The 27121-nt window shown below is 43.8% G+C and overlaps 1 protein-coding gene across 1 annotated transcript in view; it reads left to right on the forward strand.

Moving 5' to 3' along the window:
- The window catches only part of npas2 (neuronal PAS domain protein 2), a 195326-nt gene that overhangs the window by 21567 nt on the left and 146638 nt on the right, over positions 1-27121 (forward strand). Inside the window, exon 2 of the mRNA XM_067997284.1 lies at positions 12696-12769. The gene's annotated coding sequence lies outside the window, so the exon portion shown is untranslated. The remainder of the gene's footprint in view (positions 1-12695; positions 12770-27121) is intronic.

Here is a 27121-nt window from a genome sequence, read left to right on the forward strand (position 1 = left end):
ATATTGGCCAGAACACCGGGGAGAACTCCTCTGCTCGTCTTCGAAATTGTGCCATGAGGGCAGACAGGGCTTCGGTTGAATGTCTCATCTGAAAAATGGCACCTCCGGCAGTGGAGCACTCACTGCATTGTCAAGACACCCTTTCAAGTCAAAGATTTCTTACACTTGATCGTGATCTTATTCTGCTGATTAAGGGATGGCGTTGCAAGGAGGCCAAGCACATCCGCATAAGCAAGAAGCAATAGCTATAGGCTAGCTTGCTTAGGCTATTCGTATGAACGTAAACTCAGGGACAGCACGGGGAGCAAGACTGCCTCCAGTGTCACCATAAACCTTGCAAGATTGCCTTTCCACTGAGATGATTGTCTTCCCCTCATTCTGGGTGAGCTCACTGCATGTGCCCTGTACACCACTGCATGGAGTTAAACATCTGGAGTGAACTTTCCAGAGCTCTGGGAAGCTTTCCCGATAGTTACCATGGCACCCTGGTGTGTGGGAAATTTGAATTCACGGACTGATTTTAATGTGCACTCGCTGCCACTCAGAGTTCTTTGACTAGAATCCTAAGCCTCTAACCGACTATCCAACTTGATTGTAAATGAGATTTCTTCAGCTGCGGACTTGTGTGTTTTGAATTGCTTGTATCTGAGTCCTGTGAATAAACTCATTCCAGAGCATTCGAAAGGGTGCACTGGAGGGTACACACAAACTTAGGAAGCGTCTGATCAACGTTGTTATTTGATGCCTGTTGTATCTGAATGCTCGTGGTGCTTGATCCTATTACCACAATCTGAGACCTGATGCTGTTGACATCAAGGGGATCTGGAATGTCACTAGATGGAGAGAGACAGAGGTGGAGACAAAACAAGAGGGGAGACATAACCAGAACAATGGCCAGAGGGAGCAAACAGGAGAAGAAAACAAGATGACAAAACCGTACTGTGCAGGGATAAACTGTGTGGAGAAAACCCTTAGGTTTACCTGTCTGTGGGGTCAGGTCTGAATGCGCCCGAGTCCTGTTTTTTTATAAATCAGCATCTGAACTGATGCATCGAAGGGACATAAGGATCGGAGTAGGCCGTGAAGCCTGCTCTGCCATTTTGTCAGCCAATGGCAGCTCGATCCGTCTCGTCCGAATTCCCTGCCTTTTCCTACAGGTCACAAAACTCAATTGGCAGAGTTGCAATGTGCCTAATGTCTCTAATAAAAAACAGAGAATGCTGGAAACACTCCGCAGGTCAGATAGCATCTCCAGAGAGAGAAAGGGTTAACGTTTCAGGTCAATGACCTTTCATCAGAACTGGAAGATGTTAGAGATTTAACATGATGTGGAGATGCCGGTGATGGACTGGGGTTGACAATTGTAAACAATTTTACAACACCAAGTTATAGTCCAGCAATTTTATTTTAAATTCACAAGCGGATTTTTAACAGTTTATAAGCAAGTACAGAGCCAGGGAACAGGGGGAGGGAGACAGTAATAAACAAAAGGTCTGTCATCGGGTGGAGGACAGGAGTGATTAAATGACAAGTGATGATGGTGAAAGTCAAAAGGAGGAGCTAATGAGACGTGCATAAAAACAAAAGGTGGGTCTTGAGGAGGTGTAAATGGTTGCAGCAGAATAGTTAATTTGCCTCTCAGTTGAAGAATGAAACATGCAAAAGATGCTCCTAAACAAGGGAGAAACAATGAGATGGGGGAAAATAATGACAGATTTTTCTTAAGAGACATTCCAGACATATTTTGAAAGTTGAAACATCGAAAAGGATAAACAGCATAAGCTGCCATTGACCATTTCAATATGTCATGGAGCAAAGCAACGAATCTATACAAAAGTACATTTTTAAATGAACAACATACTTCATTATGATGTGCAGTCCAGTACATGTAAATGCATTGCACGATATGCAGAAATCAGGAAGCACTTTTTCACACAAAGGGTTGTAGAAATCTGGAACTCTCTCCCCAAAAGGCTGTGGTTGCTGGGGGACAATTAGAGCTTTCAAGACTGAGATCGATAGATTTTTGTTCGGTAAGGGACATGGAGCAAAGGTGGGAAAATGGAGTTGAGGTAAAGATCAGCCATGATCTAATGAATGGCGGAGTGGGCTCATGGGGGCTAAATGGCCTCCTCCTGTTCCTAATGGTCCTATGTTCCTAGAATGGTTGTAATTGTTCCTTTTTGTAAAGTGAGTTTGGCATTTGACAAAACTTACCAACTGCTTCAAGATTATTTAATCACCAATCGTTTAAATGATACTTTCACTTTTCATGCTCTGGCACTATCAGTGATCACTATACAAGGTCACTTATATAGCTGTAGGATTTGAATTTACTGTGAAGAAGTATTAAGTTGTATCATTGAAAATGAAATCCCCTTTAAATTAAATTAAAAACCTCTCGAGAGCTGGTTAAAACCCTATCACTTGTTAACTTTCCTGCCAAATGCACATTCGTTTAAAAGAATTGACCCCTGCTGTCAGACACTGATTAGGGTTGACATGTTGGTACAGTGACTTTGCTAACTTGATGCTGTCTCTGACCTCCCATTTACTTCCCGGACTGATCAAATCTCAGTGTGGTTATATATGGGCAGCTGCCAATGCAATTACCACCGACATTCCACCTGATCGTAGATTTCAGGCGAGAAATGAGGTAAAGGATGACGCAGCAATTTAATACCAGCTCTTGGGGGAAAAAAATAGATATGGCCTATTATTGGGCGTAGGTAGCGCTATCCGCTATTACCCCATGCCCAATGGCGCCTGCACAGGCAGGATGAAACTTTTGTGAGGCCTGAGGACTTAACTTCAAGCAGTGTTCCGAATAAGCATTGAATGAGGATTCCATGCAATTTGCACTTTCCACCAGCAGGGGGAAGTCCCAATCTCTTAAAGGCAGGCTGTCTCTTAAAAATCTCTTAAAGGTAGCTGGTATCTGTTACTTGCTGAAAATAACAGTCTACTGTCTGCATGGAGTCTGAACGGAGATCAGACATCGCACATGCAAAACACAGATGCAGCTCCCGTCCCTATGTTTGCAAACTGATGAGTTATGTTAAAACATTGAATAAAGATTGTGCAATACTAAATCCCACATCCTCCAATCTTCATGCCAGACCGCACCAATCTGCCAATCTGAGTTTGTACCGGGCCTGCGAGAGTGCGTTCACCAAGGTTCTCTGCTGATGCACTAGAGGCCTTCATGCAAGAGGTGGACTGAAGGAGGGACATCCTATATCTGCAGGGGGGCAGGGGTAAGAGGACCTCCAGATATATACCCAAAAGGCAGCAGGAGGCAGAAGGGGACGAAGTCAATGCCTGGCGCACAGCATCATGAACATGGATGCAGTGTGCAGGAAGAAGTTCAATGCTTTGACATGAGTGGTCAAGGTGAGTGAGGTCAACTGTCAAGTGGTGTATCCTAGCAACTGCACCACTAGCCGCATCCATTGCTCCACGCGCTACACCCCTCATCACCCACATACCAACAAACTCTTTCCATCAATACTCAACTCTTCCAATCAGATGCTTCTTCTCACCCTTACACATTACCACTGTTGCATGTCACCCACCCACAATCACAGGCCACACACACTGGCAGCTATTCAATCATGACAGGCACATCACCCAGGCACACGTCCCACTTTCTTGCAGAAGGAGGTAGCGCATATCAGGAGGCAGCAAATGGCAGTGGCATTTAGACCCTCGAGCCAGTTCCGCCATTCAATGAGATCATGGTGGACCTGTGACCTAACTCCATATACCCGCCTTAGACCCATATCCCTTAATAGCCTTGGTTCACAGAAATCTATCAATCTCAGATTTAGCATTCACAATTGAGCTAGCATCAACTGCTGTTTGCAGAAGAACGTTCCAAACTTCTCCCACCCTTTGCGTGTAGAAGCATTTCCTAACTTCATTCCTACAAGTCCTGGCTCTAATTTTTAGGCCACATCCCCTAGTCCTAGTATTCAAGTATAGGAGACCACCAAAAGCAGTTACAAATGTCTCAGCAGCCAGAAGCAATAATCCAGCCACTAACCTGTAAATTCTGCATGCTCCCTTTAAATAGCGCTGGTGGGGGTCCTCCAGGCACTCTAAGACACGCTCAGACAGTCGGGGTTAAGACTGTGCGTAGAGTTGAGCGTTATGTCCCAAAATGGTGTCTATCACTTTAAATCAGCGTTGCACACTGATTATATCCATTTCTCCTTACTTTACATGCTTCCAGCGTTCGGTATTTGCGCAAGCGCTAACTCCTATTACCAAGATGGCATCCAGCGCACGTCACACTGGAAACATGCATGAGCAGCCAAGACGCCATCTTGGATGTTGGAGAGACTGTGTAGCGCCGAAACAACGGGTGCTACATGGCCCGATTTAGTGCCCTATGTTCCTTCGAACATGACGTCTGAAAGTAGGTTACTGGGTCATGTGCATCAGGCTCTGACTGCAAGCCAGAGTATTCCTTTTCTAAGTCTGTTTAGTGTGACCTGCCAAGCCAAAAATACAGGCTGTTAATGTTGGCAATCTTTGTCTATCTCTCTGTGAAGAATTGGTCTAATGTGGTTTTAGTTTCTGCGTGCCTCGTTTCCCAATTTGAAATGTGTGCATATCGTGTTTCAGGTGAGCAATGATGATCGAGTTTTTGCGCATTAATGTGCTATGAAGCAGCTTGAATGTCGCACCGGTGTTTAAGATAGATACGTACTTTCAGGCTGTAAATTTATACTGGTATACATCATACTTTGACGGCTTAAAAGTGAGTGCCAAATTTATATCTGCTTTATTTAAATCTTGATATAGGGCAAGCAGATCCCCTATGGTGGTGCTGATGGTAACTCAAAGGATACACTGTTTTATAAAGACAGGTGAATGAGACCATGCAATGTATTATTCTGCTACTAAGGTGGAGCGAATCTGTCCCTTGAGTCCATAAGGTCTCACGGGTGTAAATTGGCACATCCTGAGGTCAATTGGTCACCTAGCAATTCTTAGGCACGATCTGAGGTCAATATTGAGGGTATTTTCCGTTGTTGGGTAAGTTTCTCTGTAGGTTGGCAGATGCTTTTAAATCTGAGGCTTCTTCCACCGCGATTGGAACAAACCAACAGGAAGTGGCTGTCTTCTTTCTCCTTTTGTTAATCCTTTTTTTTAAGTGCAGCAGAGAAATTTGGATGTGCGACAAAACGTGACGACTGAATGTGATGGACACATGGAATCATAAATCACAGGAGGAGGCCATTCAGCCCATCGTGCCTGTGCTGGCCCTTTGAAAAAGCTATCCAATTAGTCCCACTCTCGTGCTCTTTCCTCATAACCCTGCAAATGTTTCCTTTTCAAGTACATCTCCAAACTTTTACATATACCATGAATCCTTACACTGAACTGCTCCTGGTGAGTTGGGGGTAATGCCGTTTCAATATTTGGTGCTGAATTATGGGAGGAGGGGGTGGGGCGGACATGGTCCTCTGAAAGAATTTATAAATAATTGGTGAGAGATATACATAGGGACAGTGAAGTAAACGTTTTCTTTCCATTGGTGCAGATCAGCCATGATCTAATTGAATGGCGAAGCAGGCTTGATGGGCCAAATGGCCTACTCCTGTTCCTAATGTTCCCATGATTCCTGGGAAATTTGAGCCAATTAGTAATTCTTGTGTGATGTAGACCTTGATTGTGTGATGACCAAGTGCCAGACACAAGATTTTGTCCCTTTTGAGACCACTGGGCAGGTACTCCTGTAAGGGAGAGGGCTATATGGGCACATCCTGAGGTCAACTATAGGCTAATAGATCTTGCTGTGAGAAGGTTCTTCAGACTGGCACTTTCTTAGCTCCTCTTCTTAAGGTGAGGCAAGAGAGGAAATAGCGGAGGCTCTGACCATCATTTTCCAATCCTCCCTAGATGCAGGCGTGGTGCCAGAGGTTTGGAGGACTGCTAACATTTTACCGTTGTTTAAAAAGGGAAATGTACAACACAAACAGATTTTTCGGTCCAACAGCTCCATGACTGTGTTTATGCTCCACATGAGCCTCCTCCCTCCCTTCTTCATCTGACCCCCTCAATATATCCTTCTATTCCTTTCTCCTTCATGTGTTTATCTAGCTTCCTCTTAAATGCGTCCATCCATGCTATTCGCCTGAACTACTCCTGTGGTACCGAGTTCCACATTCTAAACACTCTCTGGGTAAAGAAGTTTCTCCTGAATTCCCTATTGGATTTATTAGTGACTAGCCTATATTTATGGCCCCTAGTCCTGGTCTCCCCCCACAAGTGGAAACATCATGTGTGATATCCGAAAGATGATGGGTGCATTCAAAACTTTTTATATCATAGAAGAAACATATTTTAGTCAATCTCCTATGGCAATGCTCATTGACGTGAAGACTGTTTCCCTTAACCCCACTGGATAACAAAATAAGGACATTTTAAAAAATTCATTGAGAGGATCAGGAATAATGTGATTGATAATAATCAAGCTTGTCTCAGCTAACTTATCCAGTGAGTAGCCGAGTTGTCAGCCGTGGCTCCATGGGTAGAACTCTTGCCTTTGAGTCAGAAGGTCACGGGTTGAAATCCCACTCCAGAGACTTGAGCACGTCATCTCGGCTGACACTCCAGTGCAGTATTAAGGGAGTGCTGCACTGTCGGAGGTATCGTCTTTTAGATGAGATGTTAAATCGAGGTCCCGTTTGCCCTCTCAGGTGGATATAAGAGATCCCATGACACGATTTCGATGAAGAGCAGGGAAGTTCTCCCCGGGATCCTGGTCAATATTTATCCCTCAACCAACATCGCTAAGACAGATTGTTTAGTCATTACCTCATTGCGGTGTGTGGGACCTTGCTGTGTGCAAATTAGCTGCCATGTTTCCCTACATTACCACAGTGACTACACTTCAAAAAGTACTTCATTGGCTATAAAGTGTGTTGGGACAGATACCAGCCTTTTTTTTAAATGAGAGCGAGCTATCAGAGAGCAACCGCTGCCATGAAACTACTTCAGAAAGGAATCAATATCTTCAGAAGAGTAAAGAAAATTAATGAGGAAAAAGAAATAAAAACTGACTGTAAAAGCTTCTATAAATATGTCAAGAGAAAAAGATTAGTGAAGACAAATGTAGGTCCCTTACAGTCAGAAATGGGGGAAATTATAATGGGGAACAAAAAAATGGCAGAACAATTAAACACATACTTTGGTTCTGTCTTCACAAAGGAGGACACAAATAACCTCCCAGAAATGTTAGGGAACCAAGGGTCTAGTGAGAGGGAGGAACTGAAGGAAACCAGTATTAGTAAAAAAAAATAGTGCCAGGGAAATTAATGGGGCTAAAGGCTGACAGATCCCCAGGGCCTGATAATCTATATCCCAGAGTACTAAAGGGAGTGGCCCTAGAAATAATGGATACATTGGTGATCATCTTCCAAAATTCTATAGACTCTGGAACAGTTCCTGCAGATTGGAGGGTGGCAAATGTAACCCCACTATTTAAAAAAGAAGGGAGAGAGAAAACAGAGAATTACAGGCCAGTTAGCCTAACATCAGTAGTTGGGAAAATGCTAGAGTCTATTATAAAAGATGTGATAACAGAACACTTGGAGGGCGTTAATGGGATTGGACAAAGTCAGCATGGGTTTATGAAAGGGAAATCATGCTTAACAAACCTACTGGAGTTTTTTGAGGATGTAACTAGTAGAATAGATAGGGGAGAACCAGTGGATGTGGTGTATTTGGATTTTCAGAAGGCTTTTGATAAGGTCCCACACAAGAGGTTAGTGTGCAAAATTAAAGCACATGGGATTGGGGGGAATATACTGGCATGGATTGAGAATTGGTTGACAGACAGGAAACAGAGAGTAGGAATAAATGGGTCTTTTTCCGGTTGGCAGGCAGTGACTAGTGGGGTACCGCAAGGATCAGTGCTTGGGCCTCAGCTATTCACAATATATATCAATGACTTGGATGAGGGAACTAAATGTAACATTTCCAAGTTTGCAGACGACACAAAGCTGGGGTGGAATATGAGCTGTGAGGAGGATGCAAAGAGGCTGCAATGTGATTTAGACAATTGGGTGAGTGGGCAAGAACATGGCAGATGCAGTATAACGTGGATAAATGTGAGGTTATCCACTTTGGTTGTAAAAGCAGAAAGGCAGATTATTATCTGAATGGTGATAGATTGGGAAAAGGGGAGGTGCAACGAGACCTGGGTGTCCTTGTACACCAGTCTCTGAAAGCGAGCATTCAGTTGCAGCAAGCAGTTAGGAAGGCAAATGGTATGTTGGCCTTCATTGCAAGAGGATTTGAGTACAGGAGCAGGGATGTCTTACTGCAGTTATACAGGGCCTTGGTGTGACCACATCTGGAGTATTGGGTGCAGTTTTAGTCTCCTTATCTGAGGAAGGATATCCTTGCCACGGAGGGAGTGCAACAAAGGTTTACCAGACTGATTCCTGGGATGGCAGGACTGACGTATGAGGAGAGATTGGGTCGGCTAGGCCTATATCACTAGAGTTTAGAAGAATGAGAGGTGATCTCATCGAAACATATAAAATTCTAACAGGACTAGACAGACTAGATGCAGGGAGGATGTTCCTGATGGCTGGGGAGTCCAGAACCAGGGGTCACAGTCTCAGGATATGGGGTATGCCATTTAGAACCGAGATGAGGAGAAATTTCTTCACTCAGAGGATGGTGAACCTGTGGAATTCTCTACCACAGAAGGCAGTGGAGGCCAAGTCATTAGATGTATTCAAGAAGGAGATAGATATATTCCTTAATGCTAAAGGGATCAAGGGATATGGGGAAAAAGCGGGAACTGAGTCAGACGATCAGCCATGATCTTTTTGAATGGCGGAGCAGGCCCGAAGGGCCGAATGGCCTACTCTTGCTCCTGTTTTTTTCTGTTTCTATGTAAAAGCCTAACTAAAGAAAACAATTCGCAATGACAGAAGAGCAGAAAAATTATCACCAGTGGTAATAAGCTAGTTATGATCACAGGTATAATTTCAACAATAAATAACCATTGTATGGTTTCAAGTTACAATGTGGCCAGGAATTCCTTCCACGCAAGCCACAAATTATTTTTGTTTATCAAGCCACCCAATGGGAGTTCAATGTTCTTTAGGTTTAGTTTCAGACATTTAACTGAAGATATTCATGATATCAAAACCAAAGCACTAGTGCTAATCCCAAAGTTACTGTCTCTCCAGACAGCCAGCTGCCTTGCAATGTTAGAAAATATAAATGCATGCTCACCTTTATAACCCCAGGGATTGCAGACACCCCCCACACCTCCTCCCAGATCCATCAGCCATCAACCACCTGCAGATTTGGGTTTTGCAATTTGTTTAGCAAAAATTTTCCTTTAGATTGCCAAAGAAAACTGATGCAAAGTAGGCTACCATAGATAAGGAACACGCCTCAGTAGATTCTTAGGAACCAGGTAATCTCTACCAAACCAGGTAATTCTCCTACTCCCCCCAACATACACACACATTTTTCCCTGATGCCTGCTCCACTCCGGGCAGCCCTATTCCTTGGAGGGGACTTAAAACAGGCATCAGACCCCATGGGCCTAATGCCTGCTTTAGGCAGCTGCCCCAGACGCCTAAAAATCAAAGAAATCCGAGACCAATGTGGTGTCGGACGCTTTTCAGGTGCCCTTGGGGTTTGGGACACAGCCCTGTGAAATTGGTCATTTTTGCCCTCGTTTTCTGGCGACGTCCAATTGCTAGATTTCACACTGAAGAGAGGGACCAGAAAAAAAGTCACACCACTGCAAGTGCTCCTCTGTTGGTTGGTCAGAACGCAGCACTAGATTGAAAGTCAATCACATGGAGAAATGTTAATTAAAAAGGATTTTCATTCAGTTTCATCCCTCAGGGAAATCTTTTGTAATAATGCGTAAGTACATCCTGGCACTTGAGGGGACGATGTGTACAACTTGCTCTGCCCTCTACAAATTCTTTGAATCATTTTCTTTTCTTCCTTTGATGTACTTACTTCCTTCGCTCTGTTCATCTTAAAGGTGCAGTGTGCTCTTTCCCCCCAATAATGAACGCTTTACCTTTAAATTGTTCTTTCCTCATCCTGTCAGTGGGTGCAGCAATTACTTCATATTTTAACAAAAGCAAAATGCTGCGGATGCTGCAAACTGAACTAAAAACAGAAAATGCTGGAAGCACTCAGCAGGTGAGGCAGCATCTGTGGGGAGAGAAACAGAGTTAGCATTTCAGGTCGATGACCTTTCATCAGAACTGGAAGGAGTTAAAGATTTAACAGTTTATAAGCAAGTACAGAGCCAGGGAAAGGGGGAGGAGGAGGAAAGAACAAAGGGGAAGGTCTATGATAGGGTGGAGAGCAGGAGTGATTAAATGACAAAAGGGATGAAGGTGTGAGGCAAAAGGGGGTGATAATGGGACAAGTAAAGAAACAAAAGTTGGGTCCAGAGGAGCTGTAAATGGCAACAGCAGAACCATCACCAGCACCTGCTGTCTGAGAAAATGGGAGTTATGGTTATGATCCAAAGTTGTTGAACTCAATATTGAGTCCAGAGGTTGTAAAATGCCTAATCAAAAGATGAGGCGTTCCTCGAGCTTTCGTTCTGCTTCATTGAAATTTTTTATTTTATTTGTTTTTCAAATGTTTAAGCTGGCACGCTCAAACCCATCCAGTCCCGCCTTGTTCCAGTTCAGCTGGAGTGATGAGCACCATACTGAACCTATGTCTGGCTGGTTAAGAAAAAAATTAAATGACTGATATTAATTAGCTAAAAATCAAATTTCTTCTCTACGTTTTCGAGCTTAGGAATTGCATTTAAGAAAGAAAGAACTTGGATTTAAGCTTTAAAGGTCCCAAAAATTCACTGCTGACCATGGTGTTGGGAGAGAGAATGCTACTTCTGGCGAGCAGCTCTTATCTAACTTCTTATCACCACCAGAAGTCTGAGCAAAGAAACCATGAGCGTTTTTAAAATAATGTATTCTTGGGATCTGAGTGTCATAAGACCATAAGAAATAGGAGCAGGAGTAGGCCATACGGCCCCTCGAGCCTGCTCCGCCATTCAATAAGATCATGGCTGATCTTCGACCTCAACTCCACTTTCCCGCCCGATCCCATATCTCTTGATTCCCCAGAGTCCAAAAATCTATCGATCTCCTTGAATATACTCAATGACTGAGCATCCACAGCCCTCTGGAGTAGAGAATTCTAAAGATTCACAGCCTTTGCGTGTAGTAATTCAACCTCATCTCAGTTCTAAATGGCTGACCCCTTATCCTGAGACCTGGACCCCTAGTTCTAGACTCTCCAGCCAGGGGAAACAACCTATCAGCATCTACCCTATCAAGCCCTCTCAGAATCTTCTATGTTTCAATGAGATCACTTCTCATTCTTCTAAACTCCAGAGAGTATAGGCCCATTCTACTCAACCCCTCCTCATAGGACAGCCCTCTCATCCCAGGACTTAAAAGATCCATTGGTATTTTCTTGAAGATATTCTCCCAGTGTTCAGGCTAACATTCATCCATCAACCACACCACCAGTACAGATGAACTGGCCATTCATCCCATTGATGATTGTGGGACCTTGCTATGCCTCGATTTAAAAATTCCCATCCCTGTGTTCAAATCCCTCCATGGCCTCGCCCCTCCATATCTCTGTAACCTCCTCCCAACTCACAACCCTCCGAGATCTCTGCCCTCCTCCAATTCTGCCCTCTTGCGCATCCCCGATTTCTATCGCTCCACCACTGACGGCCGTGCCTTCAGCTGCCTAGGCCCTAAAAGCTCTGTAATTCTCTTCCTAAATCTCTCCACCTCTCTACCTCTCTCTCCTCCTTCAAGTCGCTCCTTGAACCAAGTTTTTGGTCACCTGTCCTGATATCTCTTTATGTGGCTCAGTGTTAATTTTTGCTTGTTAACGCTCCTGTGAAGCGCCTTGGAACATTTTACTGTGTTAAAGGCGCTATATGAATGCAAGTTGTTGTTGCTGTGTGCAAATTGGCTGCCACGTTTTGCTTACAAAACAACAGTGACTACACTTCAAAAAAAAGTTCACTGGCCATGAAGCACTTTGGGACACTCTGAGGATGTGAATGACGTCATAGAAATCCAAGTCTTTCTTTTTAGCACCAATGCAAATGGAAGTTTGGAGTTGTTTCAGATTTCTGTAACATTGACCATTTGAGAAACAACTTCATTAATTTGAACACTATATAAAAGGTTAATTTGTGGCTGTTGGCTCATGTAATGTGATGCAGGGACAGGGCACTGACGTTCATCAGGGAACAAAATAAAGGCTTTTTTAATTAATACTAATGGGTTTTTGCACCTACTTTTTCGAAGCCTTAAAAAGGATGGCATTTAAACCATTGAAACTCCAACTGTTGCTGAGTTGACGGCTTTTTACGTTAAGAGAAATCTTCATTTACAGATTTTCTCTCAACTGCAGATGGGAATATTCCCTTTAAGTTACCAAGATCTTGACTTCTCCACCACCGCACAGCAAAGATAGTAGCAGCTTTGGCACTTGTTAGTACTAACAGCTCAATTATGAATTCATTTATATACGACTGCCACAGTGGAAAAAAATACAAAATAAAATCTCCTGTCACAGGCACGCAGCAACTCGCAGCAAGATACTGGAATTTACATATCGCCTGTCACACTTTTTGTTTCTCCACGTAGGGCAGAGAGAGCAGACAAGAAGTAAATTCAAACGCCATTTGAAAAGAACACCAAAAGGCCAAAGCATTTTAAAGGTACGCTATTGTCTTTCAATTTTCTATTATTTGATAGATTACTGACGCTGTCTTACTGCACATTAGCAGCTAAGGGCATGTTAAATGTAGAAGAATTTTGGTTAAAGATAACATTGCAAAAATAACCAGTAATTATAAAAATGCTATGGCATTTCAGAAAGGATAGATGCTTTTAATTACGAAGATATCAATCTGGTCAGATAGGATGCAACAAAATCCTGACCGCTTAAAATTTGACTTGATAGGTTACATAAAATTTGTTCTAGAAACCTAAATAACACAATATATCTTGTAGTGTTTTTAGCTGTGAGATGCTAATGAGATTGGGCACTGCAGTGGAAATGAATAGAATATGGGCCAAAAACCTAAGTGCATCCAGAAGTGGGTAGATTAGAAAAATAAAGCCATAAGTCAGCTTTGCTAGGTTTGAACATGGATAAACTCAGATGGTTTTTGTAAAAGGCAAAAGGGAAACTTGGAGTGCAGCCATGTTCAATTTGCTGTTGAGCTTGAGAAGGATTTGGCTCCCATTCACTGGAAGGTTGTTTGTTCACCTTAGGTGGTGGCAGGTTATTCATGTGAATAAGCCTGACAACCTGGGTTATACTGTACGTGGCCTTGGGATAGCTCTGGAAAAGCAGTGCTGCAGTGAGACATTCTGTTTGTATTTGTTTTTCATGAAACCATTTTATAATGTGATGAGTACTTTCAGCTACAAGATGGTGAAACATTCCCAGAGATCTTCACATAATGAACTTCATGTATATTTTTGTAATTTGTGATTATGGCGGGTTTACGATTCCATGATGCACAATACACAGGGGAAACCTGACCCTATGCAGACACAAAATCCTAGAATACCAAGAGTCTGATTTAGTCGGCCACTGTAACGCAGTGGCCCTGAAAATTCTGACTGAGGTATTCCCAGTTGCTTCCCTCCCTCCTTCCCTTTAAGATTAAACAAATGCTAAAATTTACCTACAGTTACAGGTGCAAAAACAAGCCTTCAGCATCTGTCTATAGCAGGCACAATGTAAAGTTTCAAGTTTCATTCAAAAACTTCTCTAACTTTGAGGTTTGAACCTTAGAACCCTAAAAAAACTACCTGAGTATGGACAGTATGATTACATCTGACCCCCGCTTTACTTTGGATCTGTTCTGAGTCACAGTACTTTTGTTTAAGATTTTACAATTGTCCTAACATTACAAAACTAGGTAAGTCCCCCAAAGAATGAATGGAAATAAATGAAGAGCAAAGACAGAACTTATCCTGAGCTAGGATATTCTTTTGGGGTGTTGGGGGCAAGGGGTTGTATTTAGAATTTGGAACCAAATGACATGGAGGACTGAGATATTTCAAATGTAATCCAGGGATGTTTTCTTGTCCCCACAATGAGTTTCAAGTAAACTGCTTGATCTTGCATTTTTATACCTGTTAGAAGAGGGACAGATGTGTGTGCTTTTACTTATAACTTACTCTTCAAATCAAGAGGATTTGCAACATTGAATGTCAGATCTCACAGATTTATTAAGAATACAGTAATTAAACATACACTTAAAAAGTAGTCCTTACGACCAAACTTTACGAGTTTAGTCGCAGGACTACGATCTCCCAATTACAAGAGTTATGGGGCGATTTCAAAGTACTATTGCTGCTTCTGCTAAATGGTCTTCATTTCAATGGAACATAAGGTTCCATGTTTGGTATTTTTGTGTACTGTGACTTTAAGAAGAGTGTGCACTCTTTCATTGTTATGTTTAAATCTCCTAAGGCCTACTTTCCATATTGATCACCGTAGACATTGTTGTTAAACTTAGTCTGCACCTCCCTCTATTTTGAAATACAGCTGCATTGCTGGTGTTACTCAGGTTGTTCTAACTTTACTTTGCTGTTGATGTTAGTTTGTGTATGCACAGTTTGCCTCTACTGACCATTTACTCAATATTTGTGGCTTATTCACCACGCAGGACTTACCGATGACTGGCACTAGGTTATCCACCATTAACCCAGGATGACTGGCACTAGGTTAACCACCATTAAGCTAGGATGACTGGCACTAAGTTAACCACCATTGACCTAGGGTGACTGGCACTAAGTTAACCACCATTAACCTAGGGTGACTGGCACTAGGGTAACCATCATTAAGCTAGGATGACTGGCACTAGGTTAACCACCATTAACCTAGGGTGACTGGCACTAAGTTAACCACCATTAACCTAGGGTGACTGGCACTAGGGTAACCATCATTAAGCTAGGATGACTGGCAATAATTTAACCACTATTAACCTAGAGTAACTGGCAATATTTTTTAAATTTCAAAATATACTTTATTTCATAAAATTTAAAGATACACACAGTTCAACGTAAAAAACATAATTCCAAGTAATCCAGTTCAAAACACTATAGTACAGATCATACACAATACGATCCCATTATTACAGTTCAAAACACAGTACATATCTTCTAATACATGCTGTACAATACAAGGTGGGATGGCCTTACACTGTGGTCTTTCCCCATAAAGCCTTTACATAGGCCGCACCTCGATTCAGTGCATCCCGCAGCTTGTACTCCTGGACCTTGGAGTGTGCCAGTGAGCCACACTCGGTTGTGGACAGCTCCTTGGAGCTGGAGGACCAGCAAGTTTCGGGCGGACCAAAGGGCCTCCTTCACCGAGTTGTTGTCATCCAGCAGCAGTTTTTATTTATTCGTTCATGGGATGTGGGCGTCACTGGTGAGGCCAGCATTTATTGCCCATCCCTAATTGCCCTTGAGAAGGTGGTGGTGAGCTGCCTTCTTGAACCGCTGCAGTCCATGTGGTGAAGGTTCTCCCACAGTTGATATCTGTCTCGGTGTGCGTCCTGGGGAACAGCCTGTAGAGCACAGCGTCCTGCGCTACTGAACTGTTGGGGATGAACCAGGACAGATAACAACGCATCTCTCTCCACACCAGGAGGTGGATGACGGAATCGTCCCCGCCGCAGCCTTGAGGGCAGCTCGCCGTGGCACTGAGATTCCGTGTGTGTTGGAAGGACCCTACTGGGAGGGCACTTCTCACTACCATCCATACAATACATCCTGGTGCCCGTTGGTCAATTCCAGCGATGAGACGCTCTGCCAAATGGCTTCGACCGTCTGGTCGGGGAACTGCCCGATCGGATCCGCCCTCTCCTTTCCCTGCAGGACCCCCAGAACGTTCCGTGCCGACCGCTATATGACGGCCTTGTGGTCGAAGGGGTTCCTCCTCAGGAACTTCTCCACCTGGGACAGGTGGTGGGGTACGGTCCAGCTGGACGGGACGTCCTGCGTCTGCTCGGCCAACGTGGCCAGGCCCAACCTTCTCAGTGTGGTGGACAGGTAGAAACTCAGTACATAGTGACACTTGGTATTTGCGTACTGGGGCTTCACACACACTCTGAGGCAGCCACACACAAAGGTGGCCATCAGGATCAAGGCGACATTCGGGACCCCTTCCCCCATTTGCCTGGGGGCTTGTACATGGTGTCCCTGCAGACGCGGTCTATCTTGGACCTCCAGACAAAGTGGAAGATGGCTCGGGTGACTGTGATGACAGAGCGGGTGGGATTGGGCCAGACCTTGGCCACGTAGAGCAACACCGCGAGTACCTCACAACTTATCACCAGGTTCCTGCCAATTATGGAGAGGGAGCACCCCTCCCTCCCATATACCAAGCTTCTCTTTGGCCTTGGGGGCCTGTTCTTCCCAGTTCCTGGTGCAGGCCTGGGGCCCCCCAAACCAGATCCCCAGCATCTTCAGGTAGTCAGATCTGACGGTGAAGGGGACAAAGGATCGGGTCTCCCACCTGCCAAAGAACATGGCCTCACTCTTACTGCGGTTCACTCTGGACCCAGAGGCCAGCACGAACTGGTCACAGATGCCCATTAGTCTGTGGAATGACCGCTGATCAGAGCAAAAGATGATGATGTCATCCGTGTACAGGGAGGCCTTAACCAGAGAGCCTCCACTGCCTGGGATCGTCACCCCCCGATAACTGCGTTCTTCCTGATGGATGCGGCAAGTGGCTCAATACAACATACGAATAAGACCGCAGAGATAGGACAGCCCTGCCTGACTCCAGATCTCATCGGAGAGCTCTCTGAGTCCCACCCGTTGATTAGGACTGCGCTACAGGTGTCCGCGTAGAGCAGTCGGATCCAATCGCGGATTCCCTCCCTAAACCCCGTTTTGGAGAGCATGTCCATCATTTACATGTGAGAATATTCTGTCGAAGGCCTTCTCCAGGTCCAAGCTGATGAGGCAGGTGTTCGCCCCCCCTGTCCTGCACGTAGTCGATTGTATCCCTGAGTAGCGCAAGGCTGTCAGAGATCTTCCTGCCGAGTATGGCACAGGTCTGACCGGGATGGATCACCAGCTCCACAGCAGACTTCAGCCTGTTGGTGATGATCTTAAACAGAATCTTGTAGTCGACATTTAGCTAGGTGTTTTTTTTGCATAAACTTTTCGACAAAGGACAGGTGGGGCGGAACGGTCCAACTGGATGCAGCGTTCCGTGGCAGTGTGGCCAGGCCGATCCTTCTCAACACCGGGGACAGGTAGAACCTCAGCACGTAGTGACACTTTGTGTTTGCGTACCGAGGGTCTATGCACAGCTTGATACAGCCGCACACAAAGGTGGCCATCAGGATGAGGGCCACATTGGGCACGCCTTTCCCCCCTTTCTCCAGAGATTTGTACATCCTGTCCCTGCGGACGTGGTCCATTTTTGATCTTCAGATAAAGTGGAAAATGGCTCGGGTGACTGTCGCGGCGCAGGAGCGAGGTATGGGCCAGACCTGCGCCACATACAGCAACACCGAGAGCACCTCGCACCTGAAGGCAATAGGTTAACCACCATTAACCTAAGGTGACTGGCAATAGGTTAAGCACCATTAACCTAGGACGACAGGCAATAGGATAAATAGCATTAACCTAGGGTGATTGCCAATAGGGTAACCACCATTAACCTTAGATTGTTCTTTAGGCTTTCCACAGTTCACTGAACATAACAGTGTAAGCAGTCATTCTGCAACAGAGCAATATGAGCAAGTGTATTATGAAGCTTTTCCATTCCTGACATCCCAGAGGTCACGAGTTCAAATCCCACCAGGCCAAGTTGTGAAATTGAATTCAAACAATCTGGCTATTTGTGAGCTGTCACCTGAAAATAATTATGAAAGTTGCTGGATTGTCATGAAAATCCAATTGGTTCATTAATGTTCTTCAGGGGAGAGAAGCTGACACTCCTAGCTGGTCTGACCTACCTGAGACTCTAGTTCCACACAATGTGGTTGACGACTAATGCCCTCAGGGCACTAAGGATGTGTATTAATCACCGCCTCATCACATCACAGGAACAACATCTTTCAAAAATAGACAAACTTGGAGAAATAATGTTAAATTACTACAAACTTCAAAACTGATTCCAAGTGACTGTCTTTTCCAAGGCTAACAGATAGGGTGGATATGGATTATTATTGTAAAATAATTAGTGGTTAGGATCTGGAATGCACTGCCCGAAGGAGCGGCAGAGGCAGATTTAATCATGGCCTTCAAAAGGGAACTGGATAAGTACTTGAAACAAAATAATGTGCAGGACTACCGGGAAAGGTGGGGGTGGGAGGGGGGGGGCGATGAGTGGGACTAGCTGGATGGCTCGTGCATGGAGCCCATGTGGACTCGATGGGCCGAATGGCCTCCTTCCGTGCTGTAACCTTTCTATGATTCTATATGTAAATAATTGGCAAAATGATTTGCATTTCTTTTTCATCCTGAAGGCATTTGAGAAATTGTATACAGATATTGCTAATTAATTCAATTTTCTGCATCATAAAATACCTTTACAGATATTTTAAAATAATTTCAGAGCCACTGAAATCTCCAAATAGAATTGACTACTTTGAAGGTTTTATGATTTTCTGTCTTCAAATGCATAAAGTTTGACTCTGAATACTGAAATTTCTTTGCAGTTTTTAAACTTGGAGGGATGTCCAATTTGGATTCTGAATTGATTTGAAATGAGGCAGTTCACCTTTAGCTCGGGTAAGACTACAATAACATAAGAACAGAAAATGCCTGAAATTAAGGCTGATCAGCATCTGAAAGAAAAGCAGGTTAACACTTTACACTGGATCCGTCATCAGAATTATACAAGTTCGGGGTGAAGTTGCCTCTTATATGGGATTGCCAAGGATTGCCAAGGATTGCCAAGGACAAGAGAGAACATGTCCAAGAGACCAATGGGTAGAGATGTTCTAATCTACTACTTCCGCAAAGGGATAGCCACCGGATTGTATAATAGATTTTCAGAAAACACCAGCTAGCAATTATATAACAACAACTTGCATTTATGTAGCGCCTTTAACGTAGGACAATGTCCCAAGGCAATTCACAGGAGCGTAATCAGACAAAAATTGACACCGAGCCAAAGAAGGAGATATTAGGATGGGTGACTAAAAGCTTAATCAAAGAGAGGTTTTAAAGAGGCTCTTAAAAGAGGTCAGAGAGGTGGAAAGGCAAAGAGGTTTTGGGAAGGAATTCTAGAGCTGCAGGCCTAGATAGCTGAAGGCACGGCCGCCAATGGTGGGGTGAAGGGAATGAAGGATGCCAGAGTTAGAGGGATGCAAAATTCTCGGAGGGTTGCAGGACTGGAGGAGGTTACAGAGATAAGGAGGGGCAAAGCCATGATGGAATTTGAACATGAGGATGAGAATTTTAAATTTGAGACTGGGAGCCAGTGTAGGTCGGTGAACACAGGGGTGATGGGTGAACAGGACTTGATACGGGCAGCAGAGATGAGTTCATGGAGGGGGGAGGATGGGAGCCCAACCAGGAGAGCATTGGAATAGTTGAGTTTGGTGGTGACAAAAGCATGGATGAGGGTTTCAGCAACAGATGGGCTGAGGCCAGGGGCGGAGACGATACAATGCTACGGAGGTGGAAGTGGGCAGTCTTTGTGATTGAGAGGATGTGGGGCCCGGGTCAAATAGGAGGCTGAGGTTGCAAACAGTCTGGTTCAACCTGAGGCAGTGGCTGGGGAGGGGGATGGAATCGATGACGAGGGAACGTAGTTTGTTGGGTGGGGGCGGAAAACAATGGTGAGGAAAGGCATTGGAGGAGGATGGTACGGTCAACCGTTTCAAGAGGAGGATGGTACCTGAGGAGAGGGAACCATTTAATATGTCATCTAGCATGGGGGACAAGAAGGGAAGTTGGGTGGTCAGCAATTTAGTGGGAATCGAATTGAGAAAGCAGGAGCTGGGACTCATGGAGAAGATGAGCTCAGAGAGGGCATGAGGGAAGAAAGGAGAAAAACTAGAGAAAGATGTGTGTTCAGGGCTAAGGCAGGGGGGTATCTTGGGGGAAGCTTGGCACAGTGGTCAAGGGGAAGGGGGGATAAAGCAGAGGCAGCTGAACGGATGGCCTCAATCTTAGTGACAGAGAAGGCCATGAGCTCCTTGCACGTGTTGTTGGAGTTAAGGGTGGAGGGGACAGGGGAGAGGGGCTTAAGGGGAAAGTTGGTAGTGGAGAAAAGAAACCATGAGTTAGCTTTGCATTCCAGGAAGATCCTGGAATAGTAAACAGTTGTGGCAGAAGATACCAGGGCCCGGTCGTGCTTGATGTGATCCAGCCAGATGTGGCGATGAATGGCTAAACCCATTGTGTGTCAGAAACGGTCAAGTCTGTGCCCCATGGACTTGAAGGAGCAAAGATGGAAGCCGTACCAAGGGGAATGGCCAGGGTGGGACACAGTAAGGGTTTTGTGGGGGACATAAGATAAGAACATAAGAAATAGGAGCAAGGAATAGGCCAGACGGCCCCTCGAGCCTGCTCCGCCATTCAATAAGATCATGGCTGATCTGCGACCTCAACTCCACTTTCCCGCCCGATCCCCATATCCCTTGATTCCCTTAGATTCCAAAAATCTATTGATCTCAGCCTTGAATATACTCAACGAATGAGCATCCACAGCCATCTGGGGTAGAGAATTCCAAAGATTCACAACCCTCTGAAGTTCCTCCTCTTCTCAGTCTCAAATGACCGACCCCTTATCCTGAGACTATGCCCCCTAGTTCGAGACTCTTCAGCCAGGGGAAACATCCTCTCAGCATCTACCCTGTCAAGCCCTCTCAGAATCTTATATGTTTCAATGACATCACTTCTCATTCTTCTAAACTCCATAGAGTATCGGCCCATTCTACCCAATCTAAGATCATCAAAGGCGGAGGTGAGCAGATTGACAACTGCAGAATTATCGTGGAGAAAGGAGGGCCAAAGGCTAGTCAGTTGAGAGTTTGAAAGTGCAGTTGTAAGTGACTTGGGGGAGAGATCTTTCCAGGGGCAAAAGGAAGCGGTGTTTGGAATGGGGGAGGGAGATGTGGTGGTAAGGGATACAAGGAAGTGATTAGAGATGGCCTTGTCTGGGATTGAGATGATGGGAGTAGCGAGGCCATGTGAGATGGCAAGCTTGAGGGGATGGCTGTGAATATGGGTAAGAGAGTTTATATGGAGGGAAAGTGGGTAGTGAACACATAGGAGAGATGGCAAGGTAATCTGAGATGGAGGTTGAAATCTTCGAGGATGAAGAGTCTGAGGGAGGAAAGAAGTGAAGATATTTCAGTGAGAAACTCGGGGTGGGACTTGGGTGGACAGCAGAAAACGAGGATTTTAAAGGAGAGGCGAGAGGGGTGAAACAAGTTGAGTAGGTCAAAGGAGGAGAAGGTGCCAGAGAGTAGGAGAAGAGACAAGATGAGATGTGGCGATAAGGGCCACATAGTCACTGCGATGATTTGGGTGGGGCAGGTGGTGGAAAGTATAGCTGGCAGGAAGACTTCAGTATATAGCACTTTTAATGTAGAAATGTCAGAAGGCAATGTTACAGAGGTAAAAGCAAGTGTAAGTGACTCACCCCATCTTGTAGATACAACACACAGATCACAGTGACTTGTGTACCCTTTTTGTCCATGCAGCATCCTTCATTGAAAGGTAGTCCCTTGAGGTCTGATTCCGAAAACACTGCAGCAAGGCCTTTAAGCAACACAAGCTCATTTTTCTGTTCCTACCGACTCTTGTCCTTTGCTTCCTCCATACACTGCATCTCACCTTTCAAACTCATGATTGCCCTCTGGAGTTTGGTGCTTCTTTCAAGTAATAATTATTGGCACCAAGTTACTCCTATGTCATGACAGAACGAGTGACCTGCCCTTTTCTTGTAAGGGTCTCCCTTGCGGCTGTGAAGTAACAGTGTTTTTCAAGCAAGCGTCTAGCCTGTGGTTGTGAGTCAACTTTCTCATGTAAGAACCTGGACTATGGTTGTAACAAGCAAAGTCTTTATGCGAGGGTGCAGCTTGTGGCTGCGAGGAAGCAGCCTCTTTGTGTGGCTGTGGTTGTGACAGCTCGATGGGCACGTTGCTGAGTTATGGTTCCACATGCACCTGCTGAGACCAAGTCCTTCAATCGATAAGTGTTTGGGGCCGACTGGAGGTAGAAGATGCCCCTCCCTTCCAGTGGGGGGCCTTGGGGCCTTTACCACTGCTTCTTGGGGCCTACAGCCACCTTCAAGATGGGGGCCAATGTGAAGCAGCATTAAATGGCCCAGGAAGGATGGAAATCTGCCAAGGACCTGGGCTCCATCCCCCCGCCACCATTTCCGTGTAGCAGATGAGGAGGATGTGGCCAGCAGTAATCCCAGCAGGAGGAAGAATATCCCAGTTGGGACGGTGAGGCAGTTACAGGCCTCAGGTCCAAATCACGGAAGAGAATTCCACCCCAGTTGCCTTTGACACTGTCCTGAGCCAAATTGGATGATGAAAATATGTGCTACATTACCTTGATTCCATCTCTCATTAGACACTACATTCTATAAAGGCACACTTCAGTGTGGGATGCATTCTCAGCAAAAATGATTCACAAGGATGATACCAGAACTGTGAGGATATACTTATCAGGAAAGGCTGAACAGGATGGGGCTCCTTTCTCTTAAAAAAAGAGAAGGCTGAGGGGTGACCTAATAGAGGTCTTTAAGATTATGAAAGGGTTTGATAGGGTAGACACTGAGAAGATGTTTCCACTTGTGGGGGAGATCAAAACTAGGGGCCATAAATATAAGATAGTCACTAATAAATCCAATAGGGAATTCAGGAGAAACTTCTTTAGCCAGAGAGTGGTTAGAATGTGGAACTCGCTACCACAAGTTGAAGCAACTAGCATAGATGCATTTAAGGGGAAGTTGGATAAACACACGAGGGAGAAAGGATTAGAAGGATATGCTGATAGAGTTAGATGATGTAGAGTGGGAGGAGGCTCGTGTGGAGCATAAACATCAGCATAGACCAGTTGGGCTGAATGGCCTATTTCTGTACTATAGGTCCTATGTAATTCTGTGTTCTCAAAATGACCAGTTATTGTATTTTAATCAGGGGAGAGTGGTTAAGTGTTAACACTCAATCTGTGAAGCAGTGTTAACACTGTGGATTCACGTTCCTAAGAGTTGAGTTAAGAAACTGTTCAGACTTTTTTTTAGGCTCTAATAGAAAGAGGAAAGTTTTGTTCCTCAGTCTGAGTTAAAGTCAAATCCAGGTGCCAGCAGTGAAAGGAAAGTACTATTGTAACAGTAAATTTGCTAAACTTTAGGTAGGAAACTGTGTAAGTTTGTAATGAAAGAAAGGATGGAAATAAAATGTTACAGTGTGATGAATGTAACATATGCCATCGTCTCTGCCTAAAGATGCAATAAATCATTTCCGAAACGAATTGGGTTTTTCAATTCAAATATTTAAACTACTAACTCTTGCTATCTGACATCACAACTAAGTCCTTAGATAACGTTAAGCTTCTATATATAAAGCAGATGAGATGTTGCTGTGCAGAGAACCTTGGACAGACCCATAACAGAATGAGAGCGAATCATGTTAAACATATTGAAATCTGATGTTACAGATATTTATCTTAAGGGCTTTGTGATTTGGATTAAAAATTCTACAGCTGAAAAAATTCAATAGTTGGCATCATCAGGAGTGCATAATGACATCAAAAGAAATGTTCACACAATGTATTTTTCAATAGATGGCGCACAACCTGGGCACCTCAGGTAGGTATTCTTTTGAACTCCGTGCTTTTTTTTAATACTGCCTTTTGTGATTGTGTGAGACGGGGTCATTTTAGACATTGGAGCCTTGGTGTGTTCATCACACAGAATGTGGAGCAGCAGGCGCTAAAGCTTCAAAGACACATCGAACTGTTTGAGGTCTGAAGGGCTTGCCTACTCCTACAGAGACACAATCCTTTTCTATTGGCTATCTTTCTAAAATGGACCGACGCAGTGCGAAATGTTACAGAGAGAAAGGAATATTAACCATAAATTAGGAGGCCGTGGAGACTCATTGCTTTTGATTTAGAAGGGCTAAGCTTGTATTTTTGTGGCTTTTTTTTTTGTTGCAATGATCCATGTAATGCTGCAGGCAGATTTTACAGTCTCTAATTGTGTCCTTGGTTTATGATGGAAACAGCAGAAATTAAAGAGAAAACCCTTGCTCCGATATCACTACTCCTGTGGTCACGATCTTAGCAACGTACTGTGAGAATGATGTGCATCGGGCTACATATTCATAATGCGTTAGATCCACCCCTCCCCAGTGGACTTCAATATTCACATCAGAGTTTCAATTTTAAAAGGAAGTGCAAAATATCGATTTAATTGGACACAACACACTCGTGAGATTAAGTTAAGCATTCTTCTGCCAACAGTAATTTCTCGCCTCTGATATCAGCACTGATGTCTTGCAGTTGGGCCTATCATTGTATAAATGTCATAGCACACCACACATCACGGAATATTCTCTATGTGGAAGACTTTGTTGGCATTTTGTTAAATGCAGCATAGTGCAAAAAGGTTGGTGGTTTCACCTGTTGCCATGGTATCAGCATTCAATATAAAATGACACAGCATAACTTTGTCCTTCTACATTATGAGATGTCCTGTTGAATTGGCGTGTTGACATATCTTGTGACCCAGTGGCCCTAAATTTTATTGGGTCCAATTCATATGCTTAATATTAACACATGCATTGCACCACCAAATAGAATTAAACTATATTTGCTTCCCAACTGCTGACTCCTAATAACAGGCCACTTAATGGATCATTGTATTGAATCCAAGGCTGTGTTATACTTTCATTAGGTTTTTCTAGTTTAAGCAAGTTTTGAATAAATCTCATTCATTCATAAAGGTCAATAGCTCCTGGACCATCTTTCTTTAGTCTGACACATTAATATTAGAATGATAACTATCTGATGTAGGAAAGCTATGATGACAGCCTCTGTATGCTGTACATTTGTGACCTAAGGCACAGCAATATATAGGGACCAGGTCCATAACACCTTTTCTCCACGTGGCAAGTTTTTCAACCTTGGGCTTAGTTATTAGAAGAGGGTCCAAGCAGAATCAAGATCCATTTGCAGAGAGACTTGGGGAAAATTGCAGAGAAAGTCACCCAGGATACTCCTCTTTTTCCTAGTGGATGGTTGCACAGTGGCATTCGCAGAGGCCTATAAATAGGACTCTTCAGCCCGTCCTGTGGCTCGGCCTCTCGACCCAGAAAGGGAAGAAAGTAATTTTTCAGAAGAAAAACTGGTAGAGTTAGGTGTTGTATTGAAGAGAGTAGACTTTGATAATAAAACCAGCAGCAGTTTTGCTTTTATCATACTAATAACCAAATAGATATTTCACACTAAACCACCTAGAGAAAGATAGGCTTTATTCATTGAAGCAAAATCCTAAATACAAGTATAAAGAACATGTTTAGATTTGGCTACCAATAACAAGCAGGCAAAGTCTTTCCCCAATATTTCTGCCACCATCTTTGATTCTACAATCTGATCCCATTGCTATGGTAACACATCAGGCAGTTGAAATTGTGCCATAATCAAGTGGCCTCTTCATTCTCCTCATCAGAGCAAAAACAGAGTCCTTATTAGCTGTTACTGCATAGTAAGAAAATGTCATTTTCACTTTGTTTTATAAACCTTGCATTAAAATAATCAAGTTACCATTAAAAAACACAATTTGCCAGTATTAACTGTGTTTAAGAATGTGTTTACAACATTTGACATTTGAATGCTGATTAAAAGGAGCTGTTGATCATTTGATCTTTACACTTTCCTGCATTATATGACAAAACCTGTAAAAATCCACCAAGGTAGCAGACAGTGGAACCTCAGCTTCAAAGGCCAAACCCAGCAAGCGCTGAGGAAACTGTCTTATAATATAAATGTTCTCATGTTCATGCTGTACGAAGTGGATGAGAATTTATAGTACAGCAATTGGATGAGTTTTGCACCTAATTCAGTTGTGCTAAGCAAGTGATAACCCAGACAGAAGATAGGAAAAAAAAAACTGTAGAAACATAACGATACATACTGCAGAAGATGGAGTAGAGGCTACATTAGCGAGTTAATACTCTTACTGTACATAACAAGAGTCGCATAGTTCTGCTAAAGTGCATTAGTGTGGGATTACCATCTAGGGCTTGGCATTTTGCAGTTCATAAAAAATCAGGCATTAGGTTTATTTTTCAACTTTTAATGGACTGCCATAGTATGCAACTTCTTATGTAATGGTGGTTCTAATGAGAGGAGAAGAATATTAAACAAAGTGTTGCCACTACGTTTTAATATGTTTCAAAAGACTTGAACACATAATCTAGGCCGACATTCTTGTGCACTCTTCTGTATTACCGAGGGAGTGCTGCACTGTCAGAGGTGCCGTCCTTCAGATGAAACGTTAAACCGAGGCACTGTGCACTCTCAGGTGGACGTAAAGAAGATCACAATTTCGAAGAAGGGCAGGGGACTTCTCCCCGGTGTCCTGGCCTATATTTATCCCCCAGCCAACATCACAAAAACAGATTATTTGTAATTATCTCATTGTTGTTTGTGGGAGCTTGCTGTGTGCAAATTGGCTGCCATGTTTCCTACCATATAAAAGTGACTAAATTTCAAAAGTACTTCATTGGCTGTAAAGCACTTTGGGACATTCTGAGGATGTGAAAGACATTATATAAATGTCTTTCTTTCTTTCATAAAATGGCTTACTATTTTGTTCCTTTGAGATACAAAAGACACATGGGGGGAAAACATTGCTAAAGGATTTATAGATTGTAGTTTAGTGTTTGGACTGGATAACCCTCTTTGTTGATGTAGATGGCAAATAATCTGAGTGGGGTAGTTTACAGCTAGATTCTCCCCTTTAGAAATTTTCTACTGGTTGGGTGCCTTTTTTTGTTGCTTTAAAGTGTGCAAAGGGTTGCTATTGCATGTACTTCAGAGTTGACTGC

This window comes from Heptranchias perlo, chromosome 15, assembly GCF_035084215.1.
Source record: "Heptranchias perlo isolate sHepPer1 chromosome 15, sHepPer1.hap1, whole genome shotgun sequence".
NCBI classification, from domain to species: Eukaryota; Metazoa; Chordata; class Chondrichthyes; order Hexanchiformes; family Hexanchidae; genus Heptranchias; species Heptranchias perlo.